The 17,584-nt window shown below is 37.7% G+C and overlaps 1 long non-coding RNA gene across 1 annotated transcript in view; it reads left to right on the top strand.

Moving 5' to 3' along the window:
* The first annotated feature begins 213 nt into the window (after positions 1-213).
* LOC117827964 overlaps positions 214-17,584 on the top strand; it is a 46,388-nt gene continuing 29,017 nt past the window's right edge. The window contains exon 1 of the long non-coding RNA XR_004634306.1: positions 214-432. This is a non-coding gene — a long non-coding RNA (uncharacterized LOC117827964). The remainder of the gene's footprint in view (positions 433-17,584) is intronic.

A 17,584-nucleotide genomic window follows, 5' to 3' on the forward strand; every position in this document is an offset into this window, starting at 1 on the left:
GTGGTGAGTATCTGGCACTGGGATTTAGAGGGCTGCGGGCAGAACAGCCACAATCCTTGCAAGGTTTAAACTGCTATATCTCTTTTTCCTTTCCATGTTTTCTATGTCAGTGGTGTATTTTTGATTCAGCCGGCCTAATCAGAGGACCTCTGTCAGGTAGGAAGGCAGGTGTGCAGCAGGGGGCAGGGCTTCAGGAGAACAGAGGGGGAGAAGGAGAAATGTTTGTGGACGGCAGTTTTGGAGGGAAGAGGAGGTCAGAAGATCCTTGAAAAGGAAAGAAAAGGAAATTCTTTGTGCTGTTCTTTTATGGTGTTCTCTCCTCCACAAGGCACTGGATAATGATTTTTTTTGTGCTTTGGAAGACCGTGACAATTGAGCCTTCAGGAGGATTCTCAGTGCCGGACTTTATGAAGAATTCAAGAACCAGAACCAGTGAGTCAGATTCTTTTGCACCTCTTTTTTTCTTACTGTGTTTCTTTTTGCAATGATTGCTTTTGTTCAACATGCAGTTGGGATTCTTCAATGTTTAGCTTTTGGGACATTTTTGTTGGGACTTGAGTTTTTGTTTGTATAGTTTTATGTAATTAAACTAAACTTGTTTTATGTGGCTAAATTTGCTTTTAATGCTGTTTCATGCACAATTCTAACAGGGATTAAGGGTTTCCAATAAGTGTCTTTATGGTTTAAAAATGCCTATTTAGGTTTTATTGAAAAATTAGAGTAACTTCTGAACCTAAAAACACTAACTAGCTTAAATAACAAGCTGTTTGTTACAAAGTGACAATGAAGGTTATGGTAAAAGGAGAAAATTGTTCATTTTTTTAGGGCTTTCTTTGGCATTCAGACCCCCACATGTTGCAGGCAGGACCCATCACAGTAATGGTGGCTTGTCAACTTTGGGTCATTCATGAGATTAGGCTGTGTGGGCATGTAACAAACATAACTAAAATGACCAGTGTGGGTAAACGTTGCTTGACATAACCAAACCGTGAATTAGCACCTTGAGGTTTGGAAAATTAAGCTGTGCATGGCTTGGTCAGTGTCACTAACTTTTCTGCTTTATTTAAGATAGTCCAACTAGATGTTGCAACTTTTTCATTGCTTACCTCACCATGGAATTAGCACCTGCTAAACTAGCACTAGAAGGGTTCCTAGCTTGATGATTCAGAAGTTTCTGAGATGCTTGGCTGATTGTTGCAAGTGAGGAAAATCTTCACACCTTTTTCAGAGAACGAAAGTATCAGGTTTAGAAAATGACACGTTGTAAAGCCTGGTTATAGTTGAGTCGTGCAGCTACAGCGACTAACATGCCCTCGCAATGAACAAAGGAGCTGATTGGGAGCAAGTAAACACCAGTGAGAAGAACTGCATGTTTTTTTTGTCTTCTGGTGTTGGTCTGCCCTATTTTGATTGTATTAATATAAAAAATAAAACATTATTTTATTCTTAACAAATCCCAGGACAGTCCTAAAACAACACAGTGGTAAAGTAGCAAGGATTGTTTTTCAAAACATATACCACTCCCTTTTGAATTATATTTTATCCAGAAACATATTTTTCATTTGCCCTTAAACAGGCTCAAACTTTTGTAGTTTCAGATGTTGTCCCTTGCATTGCAATACCAGAGTGTAGGATTTATGTATTTGTTAGAAGCCACACGGTGCTCGCCTTAGACCTGGGAAGTAATGGAAAATAAAGGCCCCTTTCGAGAAAATGTATTTTAATCATTTGCAGAGCACTCAGCGGATGAGCTTTTTAACAACCGGCATTTTTCCTCCCAGCAAGTATACAACAGTGAGACACACACGCACACTTGAAAATATGTAGAAGTAAAAAAATAGAGAGTACCTGTGGATGCACATAAATAAAGACACTCTTCGGCACCAGGGAGACATAAGTAGCTACCTCAGTCTCAGGTACATTTCATGTGTTTTACCGGTTCTGGAGCAAACCATAACTCTATAAGAAGAAAAGAGTCCTCTAAGAAAACCGATATCCTGTCTCCTTTTCAAAAGCATAGACAAGGAAATGTAGGTGCAGCATCTTTTCGTCACAGAATTCACTCTGAGGAAAAAAAACTATCCGGTGTGCGGCAAGATTAAGAACATGGAGTGCATTGAAACAAACAGGAGCACACTGAAGAGAGAGAGAGAGAGCTCAGAAGCTTTTTAGGGAATGGCCACTCACAAACAGCTGCTTTGATTGCTTACAAAGAAGGAAGAGCCTGCAGCCCTTTCAAAGCACTGAGATACATAATGTGTAAAACTGATTCCTAAAGGAGCTAAACATGCATTCAGTTATTAATTCTCACAGATTTTAATCTCTGCTGAACATACCTGTGTAAGCCAAGCCACTACATGAATATGTGAATCTTCGTCCTTGGATGAGTGTTGAGTGTTGATATGTAGCCTTTAATCCTCCGACATGATTTCAGTGCTTTTGTACAACACTTTTTCAGAACTACACTTGCGGGCATGTCATTTTTAATCTGATGGGTTATAACGTCTTTGGTGATGTAGAACATGTTCTATTTCACAACGTGCTTCAGATTCCATATTGCTTGTCCTCAGGCATATATGCCTGCATGATGTACATACTATATATGTGACTGGAAATATGTATACATTTTTGCCACTTTTCTTCCTCCTCTTAGAGCCAGTTTTATGTCCTTTTCACAATGCTTAAGTTATTCAGGCTGGTATTAAAGAGCCATGTCAGCATTATCTTTGTTGGTACCACAGCAGAAACCCTTTCATATTTACACCTTGTGTCACAGCAGCACCCACTTGATGCTGTTGAAAAAAGCACACAGGTAGCGTACTTCCAACAGCTTTCAGGAAAAGTGAAAAATGGAGACAGAGTGCAGAAGATGCACAAAGTTTCATTCAGTGATTCAATACTCCAATAGAACTATAGAAGAGTTCAGACCAGTCTTATTATCAGTGCTACTAGATTACATGTAAACTAGTTTACATCCAAACAGGCAAGGGCGAGCTTTTTTCCCATGATAATCAAGTGTGTTGTATGTGCGCATGCCTGCGCAAGCTACCATGGCACTCTCTCTTGATGGATGGTCATTTTCATCGGCTTGCTCATGCTTAATGAACCCTGCAGTTCGTGTCTTAATTGAATGCTTTTTATGCTCTCATGTTCACTCTCCTCCTTTGTCCCCCCGTGTCCCATCATTCCTTTCTTCCCCCCCGGCCCCTCCTTCCCTCCTCTCCTTCACGAGGTACGACGATGAAAGCTAATGAATAAAGGCTCTCTCACGCCTAACACTTCTTATAAGGCCTCAGGGGCACACAAACAAGTAATGGCGCACACAGAAACACACATCTACTTACCTGCTTACACACAATGCTGAGAGGAGATGTGAGAGATAAAGGCCAGCAGAGTAACTTTTGCCACCAAAAAAATGATGACTTTTCTTTCATCTTGGTTGCATCCTTTGCTTTGGAATGTGCTTGAAAACTATCAGCAAGTTTACACACATAGCAGGGAGCTGGAGCTGGAAATGCCAAGCTTTTTAAGGCACAGATCTCATTAGGTCATCTATAGCTGCTTGGTCTCAATACACACGCAGTCCAAAAGATGCACAATCACAAGCTTGCAGCAGAGACTGAACACTTCACTGTAGTGATACTGCTGCACTGCTTTTGTTTTCTTTGCTCTGTTTTGCTTGTTCCTTATTTTTTTGGAGGGATTCGTTTTTTTTCTGCTGTTGCCTGCTTTTTTTTTTATTTTCACTTGCCACCCAGTGACTCATCTGTACCACAGGGGGTCAAGCAGTGCTCTAAATTGTTCTGCACAGTACTGTAAAAACATGGACATTTAACATCCTAATGCAAAAAGTCTAGTTTTATCAATCTTTATTACCATTTGAAAAAGTTGTATCCTCTTTTATTGCTAAAAGCCTTTGGTGCAAATAAGTACAGCTTTCTCTGTGCTTACCTCTCTTGACCATATTCTCACCATATTCACCTGGTGTCCCTTTCCCTCTGACATCAGACTTTGGGTGGAAATGTATCATACTGTGACAGTATGTTGTACTGTGTTGAACATTTGCGTTTCAGTTGAATCTTGTAACATTGAAAAATCTTAGAAACTGTCACTTTTCATCTTCTCAATTGTTCATTAACCAACATTTTAATAAAAATGAGGGGCATATGAGAGGCATATTTAAACTAATATCAACAATTTAATAACCCACAGGCCTCTGTCATTAACTAAGAATTAGCACCTTTTAAACTGTGTAGTGTCACACTATGTAAGGGTAACGTATAGTGAGTGGGTTGTTATACAACAATAAATCCTGGCAAGGTCAAACAGTCTTGATACACAGCTACCAACTAAAGATGCAAACAAGTTGACAGAGTATTGATTTAAAGATGATTTTATTGATTTAACGATGATTTCTATATGCAGCTAAAAAAAAATCAGTCCCTTAGAGTCAACGATTGGTCATGCTTCTATGGCAGCGGTGCTCTGATAAACCAACTTACATGTCGAATTAACATTCAACACTTAACTCAAATAAAGGCAAATCATTAGCTTTTTTGTGGGCATTCTTAACAAATGCAGAAAATAACAGCATCCCCTGTGTATTGTCCTTTTCCCCGTAACTTTTCTGTTGGCATTTTCTTCCCTCTCAACCAGTCCTGTAACGCTGCTAAAGCCCATACCGTGTTTTAGTTTGTGGTTGCGTCATGTATTTTTCTTCAATTTGGCAGGGGTCTCTCTTAATCAGCTCCTTGTGTTTTAACATCCCTCACTAGTTTATGAACTTATTTTCCTGCTCTGACTAGTCAGCCATTGACAGTGAAATTAAAGTTTTGTGCTTACAAATACATTTAGTGTAAAAATCCCCATGTTGTTTACTGATGCTATCAGAATCAGTAATGTTTTTTGCCACATTGTCAACAGGCAGAGGTAAAATGTGCCAGACTCCATGGATTGATTTGTTGTGATGTGTATGATCTTGTTGCCTTTGGCATTTATCTGTAAGGTTAAGAAGCTATTATGGTTCCTGAGCTTGCTTTTATTCAACATATTTACACAGTGGCCTTTCTCCTTTTATTATTAGACTCAGGATGGGATGCTCATGCAGGCTTTTTTTAACTGATGTTTTCTGGTTTGCAAGTACTTTGATTTGATCTTGGTTAGCATCTTAAAAGGCAACAGTTGTTAAACAGATACATTTTTCTATGTTTCAAGTAAACCCAACAAATATGTTTACAATTTAGCAACATGTAGCTAACTTAAGCATCAACCAATATCCAGCTAACCACTCAGCTGAAGTCAGTTCTCTACTAATGTAACTCAAGAAGTCCTGACGGTCATTACTCAACTTGCAGCCTTTTTTTCCAACTTAATTCAAGATGGATTATTGTCATCTCTTCTCAACTGATCAACAACCAAGAATACAAAAGATGGTAAAAATTAAGAGGGACATATTGTGATTTATCAATTAAAACAGCATACTTGATAACCTCAAAGAAACCAATGGGTAAGAGTAACAACTGTAACAACAGCTAACTTTAGCACTCAACCATTTCAAAGGAACTGTAACATTTGGCAATCTACCAAAACATTTGCTTTAGAAATTAAACTGATAATACATTTTACCTAGTGACACTATCAAACAATAATGTCAGAAGGAAGTTGTTGATTGCTACCTGTCATTACCAGAAATCAAAGATGATGAGTTTTCAAATATGTTGTGGCCAGAAATTTGGTCTGCCATCACCTCAGATTGTGACTTTCTGTTGTTCTTCTAAGTGCTGACCATGCCAAGGGGCAAAACAATAGTAATGTGTCAGATATGACTCATTTTTTAAGTTTGCAAACCAGGAACATGGCAGTACAACATTAAAACATCAACAGCTGCCCAGCCTGATATGATCACAGGGGGAAGTGGCTGCCTTTTGAAGTATGGGGGTATTGGGAAAAGATTGCACAATAGAAAAAAAGTAGTCTGTCATTTGCTACTTCTACTAAAAGCAAAAACATTTGAGGATACTCACGTCAATCATGGCTGCTCAACAGCACAACTTGTTCAAAGCATTGTCACTGTTAATGTCTAAGATGATAAATCCTAAGTCTCTAAAACTCTGTTCATCTCTGACATGCTTTGGAGGCTCTAAATCATCCCTGCCAGCTCCCAGCATCTCATCAGCAACTTGTTCAGCTATCACACCCATCAGTCAATTTGTCACCAGTCAATCATGCAGACGAACAAAGGCATAGTTTTTAAAAAAATAGATTTTACCTGTATAAAAATTCAGTTTTTGTTTAATGACCACCATTATCACATAATTGAAGTGATAATTGTGCAATATGTTTTCTGAAACAGAAGTGAAAATTAGCTAAGAGCGTGTTACATGCCAACCAACTGAGTGCCATTGCAAATTACATTCTCGAGATAGAAGTCCTATTATATCACCAGTCAACTAGGTGCTTGAGTGACAGAGGTACAAAGGCGATGGATGATTCTGCCAAAGTACTCGGCCAGAACATTTTTGCACAAAGCCTTTATCAGGACTTTTTGTCACATCTTCAGATTGCAAAACCCTGTCACAGTGAAGGAGCCAGAGAAGCCAGAAAAGTCTTTTTACTCCACTTTTTATTTCGCAAAACAACTCACAGGAAAACCAACTTCAAATTAATGTTGTAACTTGTTAGAATTAAATGAGTAACAAAGCAATCATCTGAAGAGACAAAATTGCCACAGCAGGAGCCAGAAAAATACAGTCCAGCTGCTTTCCTGGAAAAATGATGTGGAATTTCAGACAAGCCAATGGACAGAAAAACAGATCCTCAGTGCCCCTTCAGACAAAAACATGTCAAAATGATGTTAGTGATACTAAAAATCTAGATTTTTTTAGCTTGTGCCCTTAGCAAGTCTTTCATTTCATGATTTTTTAACCCTTTTTAAAGAGAAACCAACACCTCTTAAGGCTGATTTATACTTCTGTGTCGCCCTTATGCAGCAGGGGCTGACGCAGACATGAGCCCCACATACTTGTGCGTTGATGTGTCCGTGTCGCGCAGCAATTCTCCTCCGAAACGCTTGAGGGCAGTGTGGTCTCTCTGATAGCCGGTCGCCTGCTTCCGGTCCTGCTACGATCTCTGTTTACTTTTCCACATCGATTCAGAGCGTGTTATGTTAATCTACAGCTGATACATGTTGCTGTTTATCATACAGACATGATTAAATGAAGAATAGAGAGGAGGAGATGAAATACACGGCCGATGTGTGGCCGATGTCTGGGATCCCGGAAGTGCTGTGAATGCGGGAAACACAAAGCCGTTGAGCGTAACAATCTCAGAGCTTGCGGTCCACGTCGGCTCTACGCGTAGTTACATTTTGGAGGAGGTGCACTTCAGCTACGTGCGTAGGCCTCTGCGTAGGTACGGGAGATACGCGGACCTACGGCGTAGGCTACGCCGTCGATTCGACGCAGAAGTATAAATCAGCCTTTACTTTCAAAAATGCTCCTGATATGCAATTTTTCCAGGGCAGCTTCAACAATATTACTACTGACTGATCATGCATCTTTTGTGGTGAGAATAAAATCTGTTTACCATGCTCTAATTCTAGCTCATTTTATACTGTACTTTAACATAACTTGCATAGCAAGGGGAGGTGTCGCTTTATATAAAAACAGTGTTCACTTCACTGTGTTGTTGTCTTTCATGTTATGACGGCTACAAATGTTGTAATGTGTATTAAAGTTTGCTTGTAACATAGCTGTATAGTTGTGTCTTCTTTAAAGGACCTTCTATTGTATGTGTGTGAGAGGAGGCTGTTTTGTGATATCAGCAGAAGATGCAGAAGATCCTGCAGGCGAGCATAAATGTGAGAAAGGTAGCTTTAGATTCTATTTTTGTTAATCAGTCCCACCAGGGTTGCTTGAAGCTGTTTAGTAATTATCACAGCAAAATATTATTTAATGTGCAGCAATTCTTTTTTTGGATGAAAATATGCTGCAGCTTTAACTTTTGTTTGGGTGTGTTCGCGTGTCCTGCATTTGTATATCACTCCACAGTATACAATGTAGACGTATTTAAGATACAAGCCAGCAAATGTTAAAGTAAAAAATTACACAAGCTTATGGTTTGTTCCTCTTTGATACATTTTTGAGGTAGTGTGCTTAACTTGCTCGCTCCTATCATCTGCAATTCCATGTATTGACTCAAATGTATTTAAGAGAGAGTAATCCATGCCTTGTTAGTTTAGTGTTTAGTGTTTAGTGCTTGTAATAAAATATTCTAATTTCCAAAATGTATCAAAATAAGATGCAGGTTGAACTATTCAACAAATGGAATAGAAATGTTATGTACTACTTGAGCAAGACCATTTTGAAAAATAGTTATGACAATATGGGATGTGTTTTGTATGACAATAACCTTTAGTTTGATACTCAGAATACATTTAGGTCAGATTAGGTAATGTTGCTGTCCCAAGAGCTCCACTAATCAAGCAGAATGTTTGAGGTCATATCTGAGTTCACTTTCAGCATAAAGTTAGAGATTGTTTTCTAAAGTTTTTAAAGACCATCCTGGGAGATAATCCCACTTAAGAAAAACCCCTTGGGGTTATTTACAAGGTTGTACTTAAGGTGCTTATGTTAAAACTTGGTTTAATAAGCTAAACGGTGTAAATTAGACTGATTTATCCAATAAAAAGTGAAGAGTTCGTTAGCAGAAACAGTTAACTCACTTTTGAAAACTTAAAAAAAAAATATATATATATATATTTTTTTTCTAATACTAGCTTTTGGTATTATCAATCAACAGAGGTTGGGTGGTTTTGACTAAGTCAAAATTACTTTACTAATCAGAGATATCTTGGAAATGTAACTTTTTTAGCAATCTATATCAAAAAGAAATGTTTTTTGAAAATGTATAAAAACTGAGTTTTTGCAAATTAACTCTTCGAGTGCTAATTATTGGTCAAATTTGTAAGTCTTTTCACACCCTTCCCATTTTAACCAATCAATGTTTTAGAAACCCCTCAGATGTGTTTAAAGGGTATGAAACTACAGTCACACAGATTCACCAAAAGGCAGACTTGTTTCTATTCTAACAAAAATGTCACTGTTATGAAATTAATAATGCTGAGACAGAACACAATTTGTCAGGTGCTTACTCAGAAAGTTTTATTTTTTTATTTTAAGTTTTATTTACAGATTACTCAACAAGCTTATTGGCACAACAAAGTCAATCACAATGTCAGAAGTTCTGTCTGTTTTCAATGGACACCTGTAACTTAGATTATAGAAGTGTTTACCTTTGGCACATGATTGCGATACAACATAACAAGTGCAATTAATCTAATTAGCCTGTCATCATAGTAATAATAACATAAAATTGAATTTCCCTTTGATTTACTGTTCTTACAAATGTTTTAAGACAGCAATAAAGCGGAGAGTCGTAAAAAAACAACAATGAATGTACACTGTTTAAAATCGAGTGCTTAAAAGCATCGTACAATACTGCTGTCTTTCTGAATGTGCTGATTTCAGGTATGGCTGGTTTTAGTTTAATTGAGAATAACTAATTATTTTGATTTCTATGGAAAGAGATGATGTAAATCAAAAAGAGCGTACCAGAGATGCACAATATGGATTTCTCTTCAGCAGATACCGACCACAGATAATGATCTGCTCCTGATTGCTGATACTGCTAAGTTTAACTATGTAGTTTATGCACACCTGAGAAGAGCAAAGGTTAAGATTCAGTGAGTATAAATTATTGAATTAATATTCTGAACTTGTCAATTCTAATTAAAATCACAATTTTAGTCAGATATAGAAAATCACGAAAATCATCTGTACTGCCCATCCATTGCCTTCATTTTTGGAAACTGTGAACCGGAGGCCTCTTGTCAATGCAGTAATGTTTTTTTTAGGTTTAAGTGTTCATCACACTAATCATACTTGCAGGTATATTATCAGGAGTCCATATTTATGTGGTGAAACCAATAGATTGTGGATCAGACTAAATTTGTGTTGAGATCACATCATACAGGGCTACACATGCACATATCTGCTAAGTAGGGACTACACTGGACACTGTTGCATATATGCCATTAGCTGGTGAAATTATTGGTCTTCCACCTTTGAAAACGTTAGGTCATCAAGTCATTTTGCCAATAGTTACTTTAGCTTTTGAAGTGAGTCTCTGGTGAGTTCTCTGCAATCCCCAAATGCCTGTCGAATCCAAGCTGCTCAATTGATTTAAAAGATTAGTTGTGTGAAAACTTGAGGACGTTTTTCGTGTCATATTTTGCTAATCGCTACTTATTATTTTTACACTGTGCTAAACATCCACAACAGTGACCCCATTACTACTCTTGTCAGCTAGTTCCGGTTGTGCCTTTTTATTCTCTGTATGTAATGGCAGATCCTATACCACTTACTGTGTCTGAATTTGTGGGCTTGTTTATGAGTAAAATAAAGCTAATTTTATCAGTTGTTTTTAATGGGTTAAATAGTATTTTTGAAAATAATAAATAAAACAAAATTGCCATTATCAGCTGATAATTCATCAGACGGATATGTATCATGCATCAGCTTGTCTAGACATAAATATTTAAAGAGATGAGATTTCTGAGCTGCACTAGGGTGTGAAGCAACAGAATAAATACTATGAGTGGTAACAGATTACACTTTAATTTATTTTGATTCTACATGACCCTGGTGTCTAGCTAACTGGTTACGCTTCTATTCTTAACTTGAGCATCTTTGGAAGTATTGAAAAAAGGTCCTGCCAAGATTACATAACCTCTTCATGACAGGCAGTAATGATGCGTACCAGACTAAAGATATGCATAGGAACAGATTGAACATCACAATAGATCACTGTCAGCTGCAGAATGAAGTCAACGGCTGTGTTAATCGACCATCAGTACATTACATCTCAGGTGACATCACAGACATCACAGGCCTAAATTTAATGAAGCTTGGAGGGATGATGTATCAGCACTCATAGAGTTCTGTCGTTCTAACACATTATAGTAATGGCCCTGAGGGGGGCACTCTAATTAAAGAGAAACATTTTTAACTCAACTACATATCTGATCTGCTTTTGATGAATGAGGAAGGACGCTTCTTTTCGGGACTTTGTTTCAGAGTTTTAAAACAGTTGATGAGGATGCAGAAAGTAAAGGTCAAAATATGAGCCAATATTTCAGATACCACTGGTCTGATTATGATAAATGTTGAGCAATGGATGCCTTTGAAAGTGTTTTACTGTTTGAAAAATGACACGTCATGATAAATAGATGGTATACCATAAATGATAGAACACATGATGTCAATACTCAAGTGTTGGATAACATACTTTTCAAGTCTTTATACTTGCATTCTTAAGGCAACTGAAATATGTTTTTTTAGCATCTATTACAAATGGTATCAGTTGTGATTGTGTGTCCTATGCGACCTGACTGATAATGTGAAGTAGTTTCAGTACTTGACAAGACTTTGTTCACTACCTAAGAATAATCCACCAGCAAAAGAAAATATTCAACACATTCATGGGATTATTCAGAAAAGTGCTGGTGTTTGAAAGGATTTAAAGACACCCTGTCCTTGGTCCATTATGCACAGTGGTCTGAATGAATGTAAAAGATGTGCTTAGTTCTTACTCCTCGGGGCTGCCACCAGCACTAACATGCTCATACATTTCAGTTACGTCTTGTCACTTTGTGTCAGCACTTTTACTTTCGTGTCCTCGCAGCAAAGAGCAGCATTAAAGTTTGTAGGTTTTAAACCAGATCAAGGACAGTACCGGGAGGAGGAATAGATTTCTTTTAAGTTGACTGGTTAAGTAAATTAGCCTTTAAAGTGGGAGTGTTAGCCTAGCTTACTTATCTTCTGGTTAAATGTAAGAGTAAAAGAGTAAAACGTGAGACAGTGGTGATAAAGGGAGTTTGGTTCAATTATTAAAAGTGATCTTAGAGGAATGATGGGAACTATTTAGAAATATATCAAGAGTTTAAGACATAAAGACTGTAAACAGCACACTCGTGTCAGTCTTTACCTCTTGAAAAGAATGCTGATATTTTAACCAAATGTAAAACATTTTATATCAGATATAACAGCTTGACTTAATATTTTCTTTAAACTGTGATGGAAATAAGACAGTGCTAACTGTATCTCTCACAGCAGTATGTCTAAAAGTAGGATCACATGCTGATCTGCTACAGAGTGATTTCTTTTTGAATGACAAAGACATTCAAGACAAATGCCAGACTTGGATCACATCATCTGAAACTTTTATACTTTGCAACCTTTCCAGACTGAGCAAAGAATAACTTTTGACATGTGGGTAAAAAGTGATCATTTTTCATTATCTGAAGATTATTTTCTGATGAGACAGCACTTAAAAATACAGTACAGCCAAGATATGACAGTGCAGAGAAATTATATAAGGCTTCAGAAGTATAAAGTGTCATGTCTTTTTATTCTAACATAAGATTGAGAGGTAAGAAGGAGACCTTTGAGTCTATATTTTATACTTAGTGCCCCTCGCACACCTCTCCATCTCCTTTTCATCTAATTTCACATCAATCTCTGTGCCTGAATAACAGTTGACATTAGAAATTTGACAGCAGAGAGAGAAGGAGCAGCCACAGTTTGAGCTTCTCTAATTTCAATCAAATGACTTGGTGTGAGCCCAGCCTCCAGATCAGCACCAAGGCCCTCTTATGGATCAATGGCCTCTGAGCCTTGATAATCTCTCAAATTGATTGGTTGCCTCATTGATCATTACCCCGGCATTAACCAATCAAACATCTCAGCAGTAAACAAACAGGCCAAATAAAGACATCCCCGAAGTTTAGTCCCGGAGGAGAAGCGAGTGATGTGAAGGAAATATATGAACTGAATTTCCCTTTGGAAGAGAATATCAAATCATAAGAGTGCTTAATATTTCACTGACTTGATGAAATATGCATTGTAGCCCAGAATGGAGGAAAAAAAATGCAATGATTTGGATGCATTATGTATGAGAAGGTCCACTGGCAAAAATGACTGCACTGTTGAATAATCGCCATTTCACTATCACCACAGCACAATGAGATTTTGTTATTACTACGCATCACTCAATTCATTTGGAAAATGCATACAGTTTGCATTTTGTATTAAAGTCTAACTTGTGTGTGCACAGCATACGGATGCTCACTAATGAACCGAAGCTCTGACTGGGACATGTCTCTGCTTCATTTGATCAGTCTCACTGAGGATTAGTCCCAAAAAAGAAGTAATTATCCATAGAAGTTAAGTATAGCAAATATATTTATTAAACTGCTAACAGGGTCAGATAAAAGAGGCTAGTGAACACTATTACTTTGTCAAAGTGGCTGCTGACCAGACATGGCTGGGTTTGGACAGGTTACCTCCGACCTCCAAAAAGAGAAAAGAGAGAAATTTAATTTGCATCAATGTCAATTTAATTTACTCAAAAATAGAGAGGATGATCTATAGCCTTATCTTTTGCCTAACCAGGTGGATGCAAAAGATTAGCATACATAAAGCATACATACGTATAAAGTCGCTAGCAGCTTATTTAGTGTCATCTTAAGACAAAGATTATTACAAAATCCATTCTACAAATCATATCAAGCCTGAGGTGTGTTTCCTTAAAGCATCCCTAATCATGCATCAAAGATGCTCTTTAAAATGTTTATAGATGAGAGCAGTGATTCCCAAACTGGGGGGCGCAATCCCTCGGCCTGAGCCCAGAGTTATGACAGGAGGGGCGCAGTAAGATTTAATATAAATAATGGCCACTGTTTTTGCACTGCTGGGCCAGTTTTATAAAAGTTTTACCTGGTAAATGTACGTCTGACAGTGACTCTATATGAACATCACAATTACTGAAACAATAACAAGAAAGTATGACAAGTCAGACCTTGCACTGGATTGACCACCACCTACATTGGGCCGCCCACACATAAATATTTAGAAACAAATGCTTCAGTGTCACTTTCAGATACTCTTTGTAAAAGTGGCTTGTTGGATTTTAGTTTCATGCACACTGAAGTTGTGATTGTGTATTTTTTGCAGACAATGTTCCAAATAATTCCAAAGATGCAGGGATGTGTTTGCAAAGGACTTGTCTGGTGGTGTTTTTTAAGCTTATATCAATGTATGTTGACGTTGTGTGCTGTATAAAAAATGCACATAGTATACGTGACATCTGCCATCTGTTTCTGAAGCCCCTTTTTAAAGCCTGTTGTCGGCAGGTGCCATATTGGAAATGCTAAACACAACCTAACTTCGTCCAAGCTAGTGTGAGGTAAAGAGGCGGGCCTTCACCTAAAAGGTTCCTGCCTGTCAATCATGTCAGGCTTATTTAATAATATAATAATTATAATAATATTATTATAATAATGTCACTTATTTAATATCTTCAAAAATACAGAGTTTTAGAAACATTCCCCTCCTGTACAGTGTGCGCCGAGAGAAATGTTAGCTATTCAGACCCAAACCGTTTTTTGAACCAGGGTACAAACATACTTATTATTGCTGCCTGGGTCATAATTTTTTATCGTGTGTGTATGTGGTTTCCGGGGATTCTGCAACCAGCCTAATGCGGACGCTCGATGAACTGCAGTTTTTAGCACTTCCGCATGGGCTTTGCATTTTAAGACTGGAGGTTGCTGCTTGATTGTGTGACAATAATGTGTATAGTGTGGGGTAGAGGGGCTTCAAAATATTTTCATCCAACAAAGGGGGGCATGCAAAAAAAAAAAAGGAAATCACTGGATGAGAGTGTGTCGTCTATCCACAAAAGCATTTTAAAGAGCCATGAAACCTGCTGGGAAGCTCACAAGTACCATTTCAAACTGAGTTCAAGCCATGTTTCCATGCAGTCAAATGTCTAATCATGACCAGTAACGATCGCTGGGCAGGTATGATTGATGTACACAGACAGATTATTCCTAAAATATCTAAGACTGGTGCATAGTTCACTTGCCACATGCACGCACGCATGGTGTAGGTCCAACACCGACTGATGACATTAATGTCATAAAACTGAAGCTCTGACTGTGTACATTGTCTGTCTGGTTTGTGTATCTGTGATTTAGAGCACAGCTTGCAGACAGTTAAATACATCACATCACTTCAAAGCGAGCTCTGTGTCCCCTGCAGCCAGACAAAATGCAGGCACTATGAATATTTTTACAGCATGTGCATGCAGTTTCTAAGAGCTGTCGCCTCAATAATAACTGAAAATAAAATAGCATTTCTAGGAAGCACTCATAACTTCTAGAATCAATAGTTATTGAAAAACTTGGCTTTTGTCTCACAATAAACAGGTGTATCCCTAAAATGCCTCATGATTAGATTAGTCATGATCTTCTTCTTTCTAACCTGATGTTTTTATTCTTTTATGGTGGTGTTGTGGTAGGACACAACATATTGAAAAACAATTTAAAAGCAGAAGTGAAATAAATTCTACTCTTGTTTTATAGGTCCCAGTTGTTCTACAAACTAAGCAAAGTTCACCCTCTGTATATAACTGGACTTTGAGCCATCAAACTCCTGAGTTGACAACTTTCAACACTCATAGTCACATCACAATAAAAGACTGAGGACAAATAACTACAAGCATAACACTTTAACAACTCTCTGGATCAAAAGCTATAGTCTGCAGTCGGTACAGTTTGATGTATTACGCTAATCCAAGGTTTGTAGCAACTGTGGACATCAAGCATTCAATAAGAAAAGCTAATTAATCCTGAGTAATTTCACTTATAGGGCTTGCGTAAGAGTCTTTGCTTTGGACATTTTAAACAAGTGATATCAATGTCTCCAACCTGTTGTGCACACTGGATAGTCAAATAATTTAATTACATAGATGTGTTAAAAAAAACTTGATTGTGATTGGTTGATTATTACATTCTAGGTCTCCCTCTGAAGCCGACTACTGCTATGAAGAGTGGTTAATGTTAAGGGTGCAGCTCTGGTTACAGACTCCAGTGGACTAACTGTTTTCATATCAATCTATGGAAAAAGTCAGGTTAATTTTTACATTGGCTGGAAAAAAGAACAGAGATAAACAACAGAGAAAAGCAAAAGAGAGCACAGAATTGAAGAAGGAAAATCAAGTCAAGATCAAAACTGTGAATGATCCCTATTGTAATTAGTTTGGTAAACCTCAAACTATGGGTGGCTGAGGATCTTTTTAAAAACCTTTTCACGCTAATTATCAGAAATACTGCATTTGATAGGTGAGACTCTCTAGACTCACATGCTTTACTCTGACAAAAATACCCTTTGAAACCAAATCTGTCTATTGAGTTTTTTTTTTTTTTATTGATTTAGAATGACTTCCATTTTCCGGATCCAATTACCAATCTACATTTAATTAAATAAAGCAGATGTATTGACATTTATGAAATCAGATCTACCACACTACACAGTATTATTTATAAATCCTGTCACATAGACAAGTTAATAACGCCTTGTGTTGTTAAGCAGTAAAGCAGGGGTGCATAGGCACATCAAATACTTTGAACTAAAATATTAAAATAACTGCTTCAGAGATGAAAGCTGGCTCAAAGGGGCGGGTCTAGGAAGGCACAGGCCCCTACTTTCATGGGATGGGGAATCTTCCACAAAAAAAAGAGCTGACTGTCTGCAGTTACTTAAGATATAAAGTGAATTCTAGTCAAAACCAAGAGAACTGGCAAGGTGGTATTTTCTGTATGACTCCATAAAATCATTACTTTTGCAGCTGCTATTTTCTACAGGTTTGATTACATGCTGTGTCAGTCTGTGAATTCACAGTTAGAGGCACAATACAAACACACTTCAGATAGAATATGTGATTTCTTGGCTGCATTCAAACCTGCATTCAAACCCTGTATTTATGTGGAAAGAAGAGAGCGGATAAGGAAGGCAGCACTTCTCAGAAGCATTCACACAGCCACTTTAGGGGCGTCAGTGTATTTATGATTTGTACAATGTGTATATTCTAACTAAATTATTTGAGAGATTTAAATATTTCACTGCAAATAACAGACACATTCAATAGCAACAAGAGCTCCGTGGAAACATAGAAAGCACTCGGTGAATAAAAGCTTCAGCAAATAGCAAATTGATTTTCCTCCAGAAACTTAAACACAACATAAGAACGCCTGGCGCTCAGCCGACTCCTTAAATATCATTCAGAGGCAGATTCTTCCGAGTCTGATCTCAGCTCTCCTGAGTGCCTGCATTTCCATTTCTTATTTCCCAGTTTAGCCTAGTTTGTATTTCCTCATTTATCATGTCTGTTTTGCCAGTTATATGTCTGTGCATCTGTGGTTTGGAAGTCTAATGTCAGGAGGAATGGGAGTCAGGCTTTGAGGATTTTGTGCCATATTGAAATGATCTTATTTGTGAGTATTGGTAAACAAAAGGCAACAAGGAATAAACTTTATTGGAAGAAGATTAGGGTCAGTGTTTGTTTTAGAGCCTCGGGAAAAGGCTGTGAGGTGTTGAATAGTTGCAGATGTCAAATGGGATCCTTGATAGACAGGCTCTTCAGAGGGGCTGGCTTATTACTGGTTTCACTTTGAAAAGGAACG

Source organism: Notolabrus celidotus, chromosome 16, assembly GCF_009762535.1.
Source record: "Notolabrus celidotus isolate fNotCel1 chromosome 16, fNotCel1.pri, whole genome shotgun sequence".
NCBI lineage: Eukaryota > Metazoa > Chordata > Actinopteri > Labriformes > Labridae > Notolabrus > Notolabrus celidotus.